We start from the raw sequence: 16,660 nt of genomic DNA on the forward strand, positions 1-16,660 counted from the left end.
TAAGTTATTTACATCGAGGATAAGACTTTACGAAGCATTCCATGGGCAGGATGAACCTTCTTTACTAGTGTAAACAATGGGCAGTGGAAGGTGGAAGAACCACCCTCTGAATTCCATTAAAAAAAATCAATTCCTTCAGCTCCTATATTCCTGCTACTACACTATTCTATTATTCCTTCCCACTGAAATAGGTTTGGAATTCTTTTCTTGACTTAGCTGTGAGACGATCTTACTGTTTACCAACAGCTACTGTAGCTCATGGACAGGGAGCCTGAGAGGCCCTTTCCTGCATCCATACGGTGACCAGCCTTACAGAAAACCAAGATGCTACATGGCACATCACTGGTACCCAAACTCCTGACAGACACTGCTCTAATGACTGGCTACCACTGCTTACTATCAGGCCTCTGACACTGGAGCATGCCTAACAGCGATCCCTCCAGCTGCCGAAAGGAATGCGTAAGTCAGCTAAAGGTAAAAACAACATAGCCAGGAATTCCAGAGGGAAGTGAAGACGAACAGCTGCTTTGGTGAGGCTGTCTTTGTTTTCCCATTTATACATAGGGCTAGGCCTAGACAATCCATCAACTAATCAACACGCGTCTATTAAGTGCCTACTATATACCAGGTACTATGTTATGTGCTAGGGGCATAAATATAAAAATGAGATACAGTCCCTACCTTTGAGGAACTCACATTCTACTAGAAAGGGAGACAACATGTTCACAGATAAGTAAATAGAAGAGATATATGTTGTGTTCATTGCTGCTGTTGTTCATTCTTTGTTCTCAAAGAGGATCAATCACAAAAGCAATGTCTCGATTCATGGGTGAATTGGATTTAAGTGGGGCAGAGCTTAAGTCATCAGCCTCACTCCTCTAAAGTTATCTTGCCCAGTGGCAAGGTAAAAGTCAGGGTGACTGGAGATGACCCTGGATGTAGTCGATGACCTTGGTGTCCTCCATGTCTGACTAAGCTCTAAGTTCTCCATAGCTCCAACTTCAGCCACGTTCATGACCATTGGAACAAACTATTCTCATCTGCCCATTCTACCTGGGAAAGTCATCATATGCTTGGGGTAGACATCCTCTTAACTCACTGATGGGTTTGAGGCCTATCAGTTACACTCAACCCAGTTTAGCCTGTCTGCCAAGATGGTTGTACCAAGGTATGGCCATTGCATATGTTACATACATACACACAGAGATATAGCTCTAGATACACACATGTATTGTGTATATTATTAGATATATATGTATGTGTGTATATACATGCAGAGACTGGAAAGAGGCAAGGTACAAACTTTTGAACAGCAGATGGAAGATCTTCCCAGAGTGGCAGATGTGTGGGGAAATCATCCCCTGCAATATATCCCTTGATTTCCAGTGCCCACACCCCAGAGACTGATAAGAGCAGACTTGCCTTGGTTGAGATTTTATCATCTCCCCAGTTGAAGAGCTCTTCTATTCTTGTGCATCCTATCATCTACTTCAATCTGTATAACTTAATAACTTTCTGTTTAATGCTTGTTTGGAGAATGTGTTTGCTAGCAATCCAAGATTGGTTTTTCTGTAATAAGAGTTTGGTGGGAGGGAGCCAAGCTTAGGAGAGAAAACTTGTTACCTTCTCGTTTTAGAATGATCAGAGACAGTAGCTTTTATTCTGAATCCCTGCAAGAGAGCATTGTGCCTCTAGACCATAACTATTTGATGTATGGGAGGTAGATACAATGGCTCCATTGGAGATAAGAGAATAGGGAGTGAGTGTTCGGCCATGGGTCTCCTCCCACTCTCATTTGGAGACAGGATGAACCAGATCCTGAATTAGATGTCTATTTATCTTTGCCACATTCAGGACAACTCATCTATGTCAGACAATCTATCATATTACACATGTGTGAGGAATAGTAAGTGGGTCATTTTGGAGGGAACAGAGAGCAGGTGAGGGGGACTAACTTGTCATCAGCTAGAGGAGATAAGGTGAACCTATGTTGGGAAGGATTTTCATAGTATAATGAAGAGCCCTAGATTTTGAGTCAGTTAAATCTTGGCTCTGCTACTTACTATGGTGACCTTGGGTAAGTCGCTTCTACTCTTTAGTACTTCGACTAGATGGCCCAGGAGGACCCTTCCAGCTCTAAATCTATAATACTGTATAATATCCCATGTGGAGAGAGATGCCCATAAGGTGGGGAGCACAAACTACCTGTGGCAAATGAACATAATGGAACATTACTGTGCCATAAGAAATTATGAACATGAAGAATCAGAGAAGCATGGGAAGATATAGATAAACTGATACAGTCAAGTAAGCAAAACCAGGAAAACTATATAACAATAACCACAACAAAGATTAACTGAATATTGTGTAAATATTATGACCATACTTGGTTCCAGAGAAGAGAGAAGAAAGCACTTCTCCCTTCTTTGCAGAGGTAGGGAACTATGGGTATGAAACATGGCATGCATTGTTAGACTCCATTGATGTGTTGGTTAATTTTATTGAACTGATTTTCTCCCTTTTTCTAGTCTTTGTGACAAGGGGAGAGGAGAGGGAAAGATATATTCAGAAATGAAGGTAAATACATTACCTTCAACAAAAACAAAAAGTACCACTATAAATCTAATGAATTAGATTTCATTGCATACCAAACACTATGCTATACACTAGGGATACATATATCAAAACAAAAACACCCCTGCCCTGAGGGAATCTTACATTCCAATATAAAGAGACTACACAGGGAGGAGTAATGACCAGGTAAGAGCACTTTGGTCTGAAAGTTATTGGGATTGTAGGTGGGCAGTAGATGGACACACCCCTTCCAGGAGCAACAGCAGAGTTGATTTTTGTTGGTTAGTCTTTTCATTCATGTCTGACTTCTCATGACTCCTTTTGGGGTTTTCTTGGCAAAGATAATGGAATGGTTTGCCATTTCCTTCTCCAGCACATTTTTCAGATGAGGAAACTGAGGCAAATAGGGTTAAGTGACTTGCCCAGGATCACATGACTAGGAAGTATCTGAGGCTGGATATGAACTCAGGAAGATGGGTCTTCCTGACTCCAGGCCTGGCACTCTATCCACTGTACCACCTACCTTCCCAGAGTTGATTTTATCTCAGTTCTAAAGCTGAAAGGAGAACAGGAAGAAGGGGACATACTCTTGAGGCTGTAAGGCAGCTGATGAGAAGATGACTTCAGAGTACGGAGTAAAGTCAAACATGACTGCAAACTGCTTTCAGTAGTAGGCCAAGGGAAGCAGTTAACTGGGGAAGCCTGCCAGTTTGGACATTCTGGAAATGAAAGGGTTAAGAGCTCCAGGGCATGGTCTCTGGTCCATCCATGAAGTGTCTTGTGGGAAAATAGCCAGGAAATAAGAAGTGAAGTAGGATTGGGATCTTTGGGTCCTTTATTGTCAAACTAGGAAATCATTAAAGTATCCTCTGGATGGAGGAATAGCCCAATTAAACCTATACTTTAAGAATGTCAATTTGGCAACCATGTGGAAGACAGATTGATGAGGGAAGAGACTACATGCGATTAGGAGGCCGGTGTAATAGTAGTCCAGGCTTGAGGTCTATAGGAAGCCAGAAATGTCAGACTCAATCAGCCAGGGGTGTTCAGTCCCCTCCCTACCCCAAACTAAAATGTAATTGGGAAATGTTTAACAAAATAAATTTTTAAAAATACAATTCAATACAAATAATATTAATTTGTGGTTTTCTAAGTCAATAAGTGGCCCTGTCTATAAGAGGGATAAACAGCAGGGAGAAAAGCCAAATAGCGATGACTCTAGTAGCCACCGCCACTTCTCCCATGTTCAGTGTAGAGGATTGGGTCATGGGCTGAACAGGCATCTCCCCCAAAATTCTGGCTCCACCTGAGATCAGCTGTTAGAACTAGATTGGGGAGGACCAAGGTCCAGTTGGAGTTTGATCCTAGAGGCATTAGGGAGTCACTGAAGGTTTTTGAACACAGGGGTGACAGGGTCAAACTCATTAGGAAGATTATTTTGGCATAAATTGGTCCCGAAGATCAATTTGGACTCTGAGAGTCTGTGAATCTGGAAACTCTATGTAGATCATACTGGAAAGGGGAGAGACTGGAGGCAAGGAGAACAATTAGGAACCTGTTATGATACTCCACGCAAATGACGGTGAATGCCTAAATTAGGGTGGCAGCAGTGTTGGTGAAAGGAGGGGATATATGTAAGACATTTTGTAGTATTTGAACTGACAGAATTTGGCAATCAGTTGGAGCTGGGGGTAAGGGCAGGGGGGAGAAGGAAAAGTCAGATTTTTAACCTAGGTGCCTTGAACCCCTGTGCCTAGGGAAATTGTGATCCATTTAACAGAAACTAGGAAGTTTGTAAGAGGGATGGATTTAGTTGAGAAAATGATAAGTTCAAGTCAAGTCAACAAGCATTAATTAATCATTTACTATGTAAATAAATAGCAAAAGCATTGTGTTAAGCACTGGGGATACAAAGAGAGGCAGAAATAGTCCCCTGGGAGCTGTCCATCTAGTAGGGGAAGACAACCTGCAAACAACTACATATAATTAAGCTTGGAGCTAATCTCAGAGGGAAGGCACTAACATTAAGGGGAACTGGGAAAGGCCTCTTTGAAGAACTTTTAGGACCTTTGGGAGCAGATGTCGAGCCAGGAATTGGAGAGAGGCAACACAGTATAGTGGAAATACATCAGACTCAGAAGAGACTTGAGTTTAAATTCTGCATCTTATAAAACACAACAAGTAATGGGTATATAGCTACAGATAAGTTATTTTTGCTTCTCTCATCCTCATCTTCCTCATTTGTAAAATATAGTAATGCCCACAGTGTTGACTATTATTATATGTTATTATTCAGTGTTGTGGTGGGGAACGAGTGAAATAATCCATATCAAGCACTTTTCAAAGTTGAAAATGCTAAATAAATATTAGTGATCATTATTATGAGGTAGGACTAGAGTTCTAGAAGTAACATGACAAGTTAGACAGAGGGCAGATCTTGGAATCAATTGAACTTGAGTTCAAATCCTGTTTCTGACACAAGACAAGTCACTTAACATCTCAATGCTTGTTGATCCTCCAAAACTATAAAGTAGAGAGGAGCTGCCCATGTTCAGCAGTGGAAGGAATTTAGAGGCAGCTATGTAGCCCTGTGAATGGAGCACCAGGTATGGAGTCAAGAATGTGTGGGGTGGTGAGACCACCTGAGTACCCCAATAATTCACAGATGTTTCTCAGGTAGGGACAGAAAAGGAATTAATCTTTATTTGACAAATCTCACGAGATTTGGGAGTCACCTCCAGTAGGACAGACTAGTGGAAGGAGGCAAATTACAAAAGGCAAGAGAACAATTTACATCCTAATGCAAAAAAGATTCCCACCCACTACTATCCCTCCTCTCCATTGGCTGGGAGGTGGGCTTGCAATCTAGGCACAAAAAGCTAGATAAAGAACCAGGAAATCAAGTACAGCCAATATAAGGTAAAGAGGAGGAGGAATGAGGGAGGGGAGGGGGAGTCTTCCTGGATTTGGTAACAACTCTGTGCTGGGGGGTGAGGGGAAACAGAAAAAGAGAGAGAAAGAGAGAGAGAGAGAGAGAGAGAGAGAGAGAGAGAGAGAGAGAGAGAGAGAGAGAGAGAGGTACTTATTGCTCCAGGCCCCGAATTCCTGAGAGTTAGGTAATCACATTCCTACAAGGTTAAATCCCAAGGTCTATTCCATCCTCTCACTGCCCCTGCTTATTCCAGAAATAATTCTTATATTTTCTCTCTCTGTGAAGTCTTCACAAGAATTATCTCCCACTCAAGAACACCTAAATTCCAATCCTACCTTAGACATTTACTAGCTGTATGGCCCAGACAAATCATGTAACTTCTATCATGCTTGGTCTCTTCAACTGTAAAATGCAGAGGCTGGAATCAATGGCCTCTAAAGTCCCTCCTTCTCTAAATCTATAATCCTATGATCCATAGCATGAATTCTTTGTCCTGAAAAAAAATCACTGGTCTGGACAAAAGATAGATTAAGGCTGATATAAACATTCCAGAGCAACCTGTATGGAGGAGATAATTAAACCCAAGGGAGCAGAGGAAATCACTAAGAGAAAGATATAGAATAGGACATGAGACAGAGTCTTAGGGGATGCAATGCTCAGGGTATAAGAGGTGGATTGTGGACCAGTAAATGACTCAAAAGAAGCCATCAGAAAGACAGGAAGGAGGAGAACCAGAGGGAAACGGCATCACAGAAACCACAGAAGGAGAGAATATCCAGGAGGATGGGGGTAGTTCAGTATCAAAAGCTTGAAAACATCAAGGCAGATGAGAAGCAGGGAAAGGCCTTTGGGCTTAGCAATTAAGAGATCATTGGTAATCTTTTACTAAATGAGAAAAGATTTTCAGTGGAATGGTGGGGTTAGAAACCAGAGGGCACAGGATGAGGAGAATGGGTACTGAGGAAGTAGAAATAGAGTGTAGGCTACTCTTTTTTAGTAACTTAACAGCAAGGCGGGGAAGAGAGACATAAGATGACAGTTTGAAGCATTGTCAAAGTCAATGATTTTTTTTTAGGATAGAGGAGACCTGTGTATGGTTTCAGATGAATTACTGATTTAAAAAATATTTCCCCATTCATTTGAATGAAAACTGCTATTGATTTGTCAGAGAGCTCTGGTGGCCCTTGTTAGACCAATTTCCCCCCACCCTTTTCAAACCAATGAGCTCTGAGAAGGAGCAAGTGATAGGAAACCTGGAAGCTAACTGGGTGAGAAAGTGCAAACTCTTTACTCTCTACTTTTTCTAAATCCTCAAGGTTCTGGACTTCTACAAAGTCTTCTTTAGATTCAAAGAAGGGCTGCCATGAGAATGTAACCCCAGTCCCAGGCCCATTGGGATGGGCTCATTGATAGAGAGCAATGCCCTGCACCTGGACAGGGACAGGCTGAACTGGTGGGAGTAAAGAGAGGAGAACTCCTCAGTCTTCAAGTTGTCTCCAAGTGGCTGAGTCTTTTCAGACTTCAGGTGCTCCTGGCTTCCAAGGCAGAAGATGCCAACCCCACTTTAGGTTGCTGAAGGAAGAGGATAGGGAGATGAGAAAATTAACTGAAAACCACAGAAAGGACAAAGAATAAAAAAGTTGGCCAAAGTATTTAGAAAAAAAATTGTTAAAAACCACAATTTCTTGCAAAAACAAGTGACCAGAAATTATATTCCTATGGACAGACCTTCCACATGTGTCAAGGCCCCATGTGTTACAAGGGACTGTCCCCAATGTATAGTATGGGGCTATCATTGTATGGCTTGAAAAGAAGCAAAATAGACCTCTGCAGACTCTTCTCCCCTGACTCTTCTCCAAGGGAGACTTCAATTATTGCCAGAGTGGGGAACCAGGAAGCTGGTGCTAGAGGCTGACACCCTATTCTCCTCAGAGAGAGGGGGTAACAGGCTAGAATTATATCTATTTGCTCCCTTAAATACTGTTAGTCTAGGGGAGGTGATTTTTGTTTTTTACACAAAGCAGAGTATTCACTTTCACCAATGAGGAAAGAGTCCTATATAAAAGGACCTTAAAACTGGTGTTATAAAAAATTACAGCATCATTTTCTTGGGCAGCTGGGTGGCAAAGTGGATAGAGCGTTGGGCCTAGAGTCAGGAAGATTCATGTTCCTGAGTTCAAATCTGGTCTCAAACATTTACTAGCTGTGTGATCCTGGGCAAGTCCCTTAACCCTGCCTGCCTCAGTTTTCTCATCTGTAAAATGAGCTGGAGAAGGAAATGGCAAACCACTCCAATATCCTTGCCAAGAAAATCCACAGTGGGGTCACAAAGAGTCAGACATAACCGAAATGACTCAACAACAACAAAAGGTAAGTCTTATGATAAACACTATCTTCTGGCTCTTTATTTATAACTAAAATTTTAAAACAAAAACTTTTAGGGCTTTGGGGAAGAAATAAAAAATGAAACATGATTTAAACTGTGGGCAACTAAATGTGTTTAACTGCAGGGCTTCAGAGACTTGTCCTGTAGTCAACATGCTGACCAAACACCTTGATGGTTTCTAGCAAGAAGCAGTTGCTGAGTGCAGATTGAAATAAGCACAAATCCTTGAAATAGAATCACAAGATGATAGAACCAAAAGGACCTTAGGGATCATGAAGTCCTGCCCCCTCCTTTTACAGATGACAATACTGGTCTAGAAAGATTGAATGGCTAGTTCATTGCTGAGGATTCCTGATTCTTTGTCCAGTGCTCCTTCCACCATGTGGCCTCTGGAGTTTATATTTACATAAATTGTACTTGAATGTCATAATAGCTTTATCTATTAACATCTGGTAGGACAAGGGGCAAGATTTAAGTGTACTATAAATCCTATTAAGTTTATAGATCGCTTTTATTACTCCATTCCCAAATGTCTTGATATTAGTTGAGGCATTAAGTCTTCAAGGTTGGTTACTATTCTTGGCTACTTTGGCACATGAATTAAAGTTACAAAGTATAGTCAGCCTGCTGGAACATTATGGAGACAACATAAATATGAAACAGTAACAATGCCTGAGTGTAGGTTGTAAAGATGAAAATAGAAGAACCACCCCCAAATTAACACCACTATCTAACGGTGATTATGCCTGCCCAATTACCAAATTAGCTGTAGTCTCTGTCAATGGAACCACAGTTCTTCCAATAACCCAATCTTCGAACTCCTAATTATCTTGGCCTCATGATCTCTACTTGGTAATTAATAAGTCATAGCAAATCTTCCTTCAGAGTGTCTATTGTATCAATCTCCTCCTTGATTCTTCCTGTGATGTTTAGTTACATTTAGCTCTTACTCTACCCTTTTCAACTACCAACATCTAAGTCAAAGTTATCAGAATGTTGCCTTCACCATCTCATAGAACTTACAAACGCCTATCATGGCAACTCTAAACTCTTCTACCTAGCTTCAAGGACCTTCGTTGTATTCTGACTCCTACCTACCCCTCCAAAAAAGTCAGGATCCTCCCTTCTGAGACCAAGCTATGCCAAAGTTTTTGCCTTTTGTTCCCTTTGCCTAGAATGCTTTTTGCTTCCTTTTCTCCTTTCACCTGGTTAAGGCCCACCTCCTCCATGAGTCTTTCAGAACAATTGCTTTTTTTTATTCATTCCACAAATATTTACTCAGCACCTGCTTTGCATAAGATACTATTCATGGTATTAAAGGGAGATATCAATCAATAAGTTTTCAAGGAGTTAAGGATTTAGTATTTCAATACTTTATAATCTGAATTCATCCACGACACAGCTCATACTTTGTACTTGATAACCTCTTTGCCTCCATAGGTGGTTTTCATCCATTGCTGTTGCCAAGAAAATTTATCACCTCGTGGTTAAACTATTATTGAGCCTATTCTAAATTAATTAGACTGGTCCTCAGATAATTGACAGTCTTTCACATTTCTAGGACTTGAAGTTTCTTCAAGCTAGGGCTTGAAATCACTGGCAGAACCTTTGAGAATCTAATCATCTGTAACACTACAATAAGTGATTTGAGGAGGAAACTGGCAGAGGTATAATCTAGTAAGGAAAATGAATAAGTAGCAACAGTGGCAGTGGTGGTGGTGGTGGTAGTAAGAATAAACAGACAAGTATATTAATGAATAAATGAATCAATAAAACAAATGTATACATAAATATATAGCACAAAGTAGATTGTATATGGCACAAGCAGAGTTGGCATGTGATATTTGGGTGTCTTAGGTAATTTTTAAAAAATTGTTCCCTCTAATTTGTTGATATTATGAACTGTATACCCTAAGCCTCTGCTATAATATATGGAACAACTCTCCACAAAATAAATACCAATGTACCAAGAAGAGGAACATAGCTATCACCCTGGGAAGCAGCTGATGAGATGCAGTCTGGCAACTATTCCTGCCGATGGCATAGCCATAGCTACTAAAGACACAGAAAAGGAATTTCCTGCCACCGAAGTCCTTGGTACTGTCAAATAGTTCAGTATCAACAACTGATATGATTTTATCTATCAAAACGATGAAGCCTGAAGAAGCCTGACCATCACTTTGCTGTGTCTCCTGGCCTGGGGGACTATGGGACCTTTCCATATGGCTTGAAGCTAAAACTGTCCCAGCTCTTAATAGAAATAGAAAAAGCTTAATAAATGCTTCATTAGTTCAAGAGCAGATTTTTTTTTTTGGCATTTTTAAAAGTCACATTTATTTGAAAATGTTCCTCATTGTTTGCTTTCTGGATTATTTTATCACAAATTTCTCTTTTTTTCTCTTGATGTTTGAGGTAAGTAGTTTATACTCCTCAGCAAAGTATCAATTCTTCAAAGGCAAATGATTTTCCTCTCTGCTATGTATTTTCCTTAGCATCTAATACAGGTATACCTTGGAGATATGGAAGAGTTCCATTCCAGACAACTGCAATAGAGCAAATATTGCAATAAAGTGAGTCACGCAAATGTTCTGGTTTCCCAGTGAATATAAAAGTTAGGCTTATACTATACTGTAGTCTATTAAGTGTGTAATAGTATTGTGTCTAAAAACAACGTACATATCTTAATTTAAAAAATACTTTATTGCTAAAAAAATGCTAACTATTATCTGAGCCTTCAGTGAGTTGTTATCTTTTTTGCTGGTGGAGGGTCTGGCCTCGATGTTAATGGCTGCTGACTGATCAGGGTGGTGGTGGCTGAAGGGTGGGGTGGCTGTGGCAACTTCTTAAAATAAGACAACAATGAAGTTTGACTTTTGTTTAACTTGAACACTTAGAGGCCATTGTAGGGTTATCAACTGGCCGAATTTCAATAGTTAGACCTCAGGGAATGGGAGGACTGAGCACAGGGAGAAAGAAGAGGAATGGCTGGTAGGTGGAGCAGTCAGAACATACACAACATTTATTAAGTTGCCTTCTTATATGGGTGCAGTTCGTGGTTCCCCAAAACAATTACAATAGTAACACCAAAGAGCATTGCTCACAGATCACCATCACAAATGTAATAATAAGGAAAAAAATTGAAATATTGCAAGAATTACCAAAAGGTAATACAGAGACACAATGTGAGCACATGCTGTTAGAAAGATGGCACTGCCAGACTTGCCTGACGTAGGGTTGTCACAAACTTTCAATTTGTTTAAAAAAAAAACAAACCTCAGTATCTGCAAAGTGCAACAAAGTGAAGTGTGATTAAAAAAAGGTCTACCTGTACAAAGCTTTAGACACAGTTTGCTAATAGAGAAGTTTAGATGCCAAAGTTGGAAAGGAATTTAACAATAATACCTTGTATTTATGTCATTCTTTTTAAAAATGTTTTCACCTCCATTTCTTATTTAAACAGCAACCCTATTTAGTAAAGGTCCTCTCATATTGAGGACTAGTGTGGCAACAGCCCATTTCTGGAGGATAAAACTAAACTGTCTCTCAATGGTCTAATTCCCTGTTAGTGGAAGAACTGTCTAATACTTGCTGAGGTAGTATTATTCTCATGTGACAGATCTGAGGTCCAAAGAGATGGAAGTGATCTTTCCCAAGGCCACACAACTAATTGGTGACAGAAGGAGGACTAGAACCCAGGTCTACTCACCTCTAGTCCTAATCTCTTTCACTCTACCCAGAGCCCACTTTTACACAAAAACTTCTGCATATCTAACATGTAAGCCAAGGTGGGATTGTTTTTGGGGACTGTTTTGCCATAATTACAATTAAAACACTGTTTGGTAGCCCTGCCTCTAACCCTAATTCCAACGAAAACTACACCTAAATTTGGCACGCAGTTATCATTTCATATCAGACAAGCTGGCCTTCTTTTAGTGTCACTTTCAACTGAAACTTACTGGATTTCTTCCACCCCCAATGAGCTATGCTTCAGGAAGCCCTTTTATGATGATGGAGAAAAAAAAAAGCTAGAAATGATTAATTCTGAAGTTAACAGTTTATCGAGCCAGTCTGGAGGGAAGACAGTTCACCTTGATCTCATGATACACAGAAAGAAAATCAGGGAGGTGGCATTCATTGAAATATGAGTCTTTCTGTTTGATGCTAGAACTTTTGCACCAGCAATTCAACTTTATGCATTATAGGAGAGAGGTTACAGGGAAAAAAAGTTTTTGAAAAAAATTATGCCAAATGTCAGCTTTGAGGAAAGAAGAAGAAGAGGGAGGAGAAGAAGGAGGAGGAGGAGGAGAAAAGGAGGAAGAGGAGGAAGGAGGAGATGGAGAAGAAGAAGCAGCTAACTCACAGAAAAAATATTAATCAAGGCTCACAAAAAGTTAAAAGCAACTTGGGATTCAAGTCACCTGCCTTTTAACAATCTTGAACACAAGAACATGTAAATTGCTGTGCTGGATTGGCCCTATGAACTGACAGGGGCAAAAAAGCACATGCTACAGAGGGCACAACTGGTCCAAATCAAAGGTTATAGAAATTCCTTGATGCTCCCTTAGTCCACTTAAAGTGGTTCCACCTACTCAGTGTCACTCCCCTTCCTTGATGTCACTCACCTTTCTTTTTCTTTCTTTCTCTTTCCCTTTCCTTTCTTTTTCTTTCCTTTCTTTTTCTTTTTCTTTCTCCTTTCTTTCCTTCCTTCCTTCCTTCCTTCCTTCCCTCATTTTCAATTAGAGACAGTGTTTTTCTGCTGCATGAGCAGTGTGTTCATCTTTGGCCCCTCTTCCCCCTTAATATACATTATTGAACCAATTTTGAAGTCATGTGTCATGGGTCATGATTGTTTCTCCATTAGTGTCGAAGAATTTGGGGACATTCCAGTGACTGTATGTGTTGCATGAATTTTTGCTTTCTACAAAGAAAAATGAGGAAATTGGTGCTGTGTTTTTTCTAGATTTAGAACTATTTTTTAATTTCTGTACTTGGATTTATAAGTAAGATTCTGTATGATTTTCAGCAAGCTACCAAACCACCTGCTTAACTAACAGTTTAGTCACCAATAACAGTATTTTAATAATGTTTTAAGACTGCGGTAAAATTGAATTACCTATAAACTATTGAGATTCTCTGATGAAAGATATGTTACATTACAACAAGACTCAAGAGATCCCCATTCTCTTCCTCCTCCTCCTCCTCCTCCTCCTCCTCATTCATTCATTTTTTAAATGGGCCAATTGACATTTACAGAAAATACTTATTAAACTTATGACTGAGGATTTAATCATTCTCTTATAATTTTTCATGACTAGGACCTTCCAGCCCTATTTCAGAATGAAAATCTCTACTTAAGTATTTGATATCAGAAGCCTATGTTTGAATTTTGATTTTGCCATCAGGAGCAAGTTTGCTAGTTTTCTGCTTCACTAGAGTTTATCCTGGGAAGCTAGGTTGCTCAGTGGATAGAGTGCTGGGCCTGGAGTCGGGAGGATGTGAGTTCAATTCTAGCATCAAGACATCTACTAGTTGTGTGACTAGTTGGATAAATCACTTAATCTCAGTGTGGCTTAGAAGCGTTGGTTAGAGCACTGGGCATTGAGTCAGGAAGACCTGAGTTCAAATCCATCCTCAAACACTTACTAGCTGTGTAACAGTGGATAAATTACTTCATCTCTGTTTGCCTTAATCCACTGGAAAAGTAAATGCCAAACCATTCCAGTATCTTTGCTAATAAAACCTCACAGACAGCATTGGAGTACTGTGGTCCATGAGGTCACAAAAAGTTGGATATGACTGAACAACAGAGTTTATACACTAAAACTTTCAGTTTCTAATGAATGTTAACACATAGTTTATTGTAGTCAAACACAAAGCCAACTTAGAATGAATTACCTTGATGCAGTATAGTTTTTAATATTTTTCAGAATCTATTATGTAAAATTATCTAATATAGAGAGATGCTTTTCTAAATGAACAACGTACCCCTAAAATAACTAGCTGAGACTTGAAGGTAGGATCAGGGCCCCAACAATATAAGAATTTATAGAAAGCCCATTATTGTACAAGCTTTTGTTTTTCACACAAAAGCATGAGGGGAGATACCCAGAATGGCAACTAGACCCCTTCTGGGCTACTAATCAGAAAGACCCCAGTAACACCAGAGAAGGCTGGAAGCGGGGGGAGCAATTAGGAAGCTAATGAAGTCTATTTTAACCTAGGAATGAAACAATAAAGAGCAAAAGTAATGGAATTGTGAGTAGAACAAAGTGTATAAATATAAGGTGTTGCAGAGACTGATGTGAAATGACTTAGAAATGGATGGGATGTGGAGAATGAGAGAGGAAGCAGAGGAAAGGGTGATTAAAGTTATGAACTTGGGTCACAGGAAGGATTGGAAATATCTCATCAGAAACAGGCAAGTTTGGAAAGGGGATAGGATTCAGGGAGGTGGAAATGTGGGGGGGAATAATGAGTTTCATTTTGTACATGTTGGGTATGAGATACCTAAGTGAACTTCAAGCCGGCAGTTGTTGGTATGGGACCAGAGCTTAGGGGAGAGGTTAGGACTAACCAAGAGAGAAGTACCAAGATTGAGGGAAAGAGTATTCCAGAGGTGAGAGTGGTCTATGGTGTCAAAAGCTGCAGAGAGGTCAAGAAGGATCAAGACTGAGAAATGACAATTTAGCAATTAAGAGATTGTTGATAACCTTAGGGAACAGTTTCAATCAAGTGGTGAGACTGAAAAGTGGGTAGGAGGTGAGAGTGTGGATACAAGTGTAGAATGGCATTTTCCCACCTATAAAAAAGGAGAGGAGATAAAGGATGGTAGGATCAAATGAAAGGTGGTTTTTTAAGGTTCCAGACTTGGAAGTATTTGTAGGTAGTTAGGGAGCCAGGAGATAAAGAAATATGAAGATGGGGAAGGGGAGGAAGACCGAGGGGGCAGTCCAAAAGGAAATGGAAATGAGACGAACACAAGCAGAAAGGGTTGGTATTGGCCAAAAGTTCCTCCTCGTTACCAAAGATTAGAGCAAAGAAAGAAAGAGATAATAGAGTAGAACAGTGGTATCAAACTCAAATAGAAATGGAGGCCACTAATCTGTACCTAGGGGGCAATTAGGTAGCGTGGTTGATAAGAGTGCTGGACCTGGAATCAGGAACACTCATCTTCATGAGTTCAAATCTGGAATTAGACACTGAGTTGCTGTGTGACCCTGGACAAGTCACTTAACCCTGCCTGCCTCAGTTTCCTCATCTGCAAAACGGCCTAGAGAAGGAAATGCTAACAAGAAAAACCGAAGTGGGGTCATGAAGGGTCAGATGTGACTGAACGACCACCACTGAAATCTGTGCATAAAGGATCCTTGCAAATAGTAATGCTGACTTAAGTTTTAAAATGTAGTATTAACTGTTTTATTGCATTTTTATATTGTTAAATATTTCCCAATTACATTTTAATATGGTTTGGATAGCACTTGGGAACATTGTGGGACCCCTTTGAGGGCAGCATGCTTGACACATCTGGTGTAAAGGTATAGAAGTAAGGGCTCAAGATAGATGGCTTTTATAGTCTCAGTAAAGTAGGTTGCAACATCCATAGCTGAAGGAGAAGTTTGAGAAGAGGAAAGGTTTAGAGAAGCTGAAGAATGTCCATAAGGCAACTGTCTAAAGGTAACAACATCTGATATTTTACTTTTTATTTTGTAGCACTGGAATGGTCCATCCAAGTGCTTGGGGAAAATGCAAGAAGAAAAAAAAAACAAGACCAACCACAACACCAAAATATGGTCACTGGTGGAGCACGAGCTCTAGCAGACTCTAGTAAGATAGAATGGAAGGCTTCAAGTATAAAATTTAAGACGATCATCTGAAGATTTGTTTTGTTTAGTCCCAGAGGGCCACACTAGGAATAGAGGATGGAAATTGCATAAATAGATTTAGGCTTGATGTAAGGAAAATTTTTCCCAATAATTAGTTATTCCAAAGCAGTGTGGACCGATTTGGAGGAGAGTGGGTTTGAGGACCAAAATCTGTATGGCTTCTTGCCAGAGATGTTGATCAGAGCATACTTATTCTCCTGCAGATTAGACCAGGTGGCCCCTCTGGCCCTTTTCACCTCAGATCAGCTAAGGTTGGAGAGGGTTTTCACCCTGTTAGGCACAAGGTGATTGGAGAATGACTACCAAGTCGGAGGTTTTGATCCTCTACTGCTGTAAAGAGGATACCCACACCAATGAAATCTCAGATCTCTGTAGACATCCTTATATACTCTTCTCCAAAGTCTTTTGTATGAGTCACCAACCTCGAATACACACATGTGAAATGAAAAGTCAAAGCTAAAAGGCAAATGTTTTATTTTTATAAAATGTTTTTGTGTGTTCACATATTCTGAGTCTTTTCAAGGCTAAGGCTAAGACAGGGACTTATGTGAGATAAGATTTCTTAATGCTTTTGTTTCATGGACCCCTTTTCAGAATATTTTTTAAATTATTGAAGGAAATGCTAAATTTCAATTGGAGGTTACTTAAAGCAAGGATTTAAGTTTTTTTTTTTTCTTTACCCAACTTCATGGATGTTCTGAAATTCATCCACAGACCCCTTGGGAACCCGAGGACCCCAGGTTAAGAACGCTTGTCTGCATTCTGGAGTCATTTCTTGGATTGGGTTAGCATGTTGCAGGAACATGTAGCAAACGGACTTCAGTTTGAGCTCTGAGTCCACTATTCACTAGCAAGTTATTTTACCACTTTGGGTCCATTTTCTCA

This window comes from Trichosurus vulpecula, chromosome 6 (assembly GCF_011100635.1).
Source record: "Trichosurus vulpecula isolate mTriVul1 chromosome 6, mTriVul1.pri, whole genome shotgun sequence".
NCBI classification, from domain to species: Eukaryota; Metazoa; Chordata; class Mammalia; order Diprotodontia; family Phalangeridae; genus Trichosurus; species Trichosurus vulpecula.